Source organism: Helianthus annuus, chromosome 17 (genome assembly GCF_002127325.2).
Source record: "Helianthus annuus cultivar XRQ/B chromosome 17, HanXRQr2.0-SUNRISE, whole genome shotgun sequence".
In the NCBI taxonomy this organism is placed as follows: domain Eukaryota; kingdom Viridiplantae; phylum Streptophyta; class Magnoliopsida; order Asterales; family Asteraceae; genus Helianthus; species Helianthus annuus.
In genome coordinates this window covers 126,122,214-126,123,562 of record NC_035449.2, presented here as the reverse complement: position 1 = coordinate 126,123,562, position 1,349 = coordinate 126,122,214, and positions in this window count along the sequence as shown.

Genomic DNA, 1,349 nt, shown 5'->3' with positions numbered 1-1,349 from the left:
TAATGGTTTAAGGATATGTTTCCCTGATAGCTCAAGAAGCATTATCGCCTAATGACATACAGAATAATGAAGATTTTTGGTTTGATGAGAAACCCGAATCAATTAAAGATCGGCAAGTTAAGAAGCCCCAAAAGGATACATGTACCTATTATAGAGGTCAACTTGTGTAGGATCGGATTCGGACCCAATTGAGTCTATCAGAAGAACTTTTCCTGATTTGAATGGCGGAAACAGACAAAACAGGTTTAATTCAGCGAAAATTCACTTTCAACTGTTGATTCTATTGATTTCAATGACGTTTACAATCGACTCAACACTTCGGCAGCACTTCGTGGCAACCGGAATGACAATCACCTATGCAACTATGTGATTTCGCTCATCATGACACTCATATATATACACGTTCTGATTTCGCTCCAACGTGACTCAGACAATACGAGCGGAATCACCAATGATGATTACGAGCGAAATCATGACCTAGACAATTTTAGTCGGAATCAGTTTTAATAAGGTTTCGCTCCAAATGACAATATGTCATTTGGAGCGGAATCACTTTCAAATACATATTCTTGGATTCCGTGCCATGAACTAGCCTATTCTATGCAAGACTCGATACAAGACGTAGACGACAGACGGATGCACCAACAAACTCCCCCTCGGATGTTGACGGAGTCTTCAGTGTCGAGTCTTCGCATCTTCAGTCTTTGTTCGTCTCCGAAGTATTTGACGCTGTAAGCATCCTCAATCTCTATCTTTCTCAATCTCTATTGCAATTCTTCCCTCAGATGTTGACATCTTCAATCTTCATCAGTAAAATCAATCTCAGGATCAGAAACTGGCTCTTTGCAACTCAGACTCCCCCTCTCAATCAGCTGGGATCGCAGTCTGGCAATCACCAATTCAGAATCTTTTCCTAGCTCTTATCCTGCAAAACTCTACCCAACACATAAGTTTCTTCAAAGATTTAAAATTTTAAACTTTAGAAACTTTTGCAAGAATCTTCAGTAATGATTTATACTCTGAAAACCAATTGTAATCGTAACTTTTCACATACTCTCTCCCAGACCTATTCTTCATGTTTAGCACGTGGAATTTCGAAAATCAGCTTTCAACACCAGTTGTCGAAAATCTTTTTGGATTTTACAAAATTTATGCTAAAACACACTAAAATCTTTTTGTGACTTTTGAAAGAAGGTAAATGAAATAAAGAAACTATTTACAGACAATATTTTTGTGAGTTCGTGCAAGAGGATCATATCAGTTTTTGAGACAGATCACTAACATCGTTAAGCTTGATTTCATTTTAAGTTCTAAACAATTCACCTAGATTGTCAGTATACTGGTCCTCT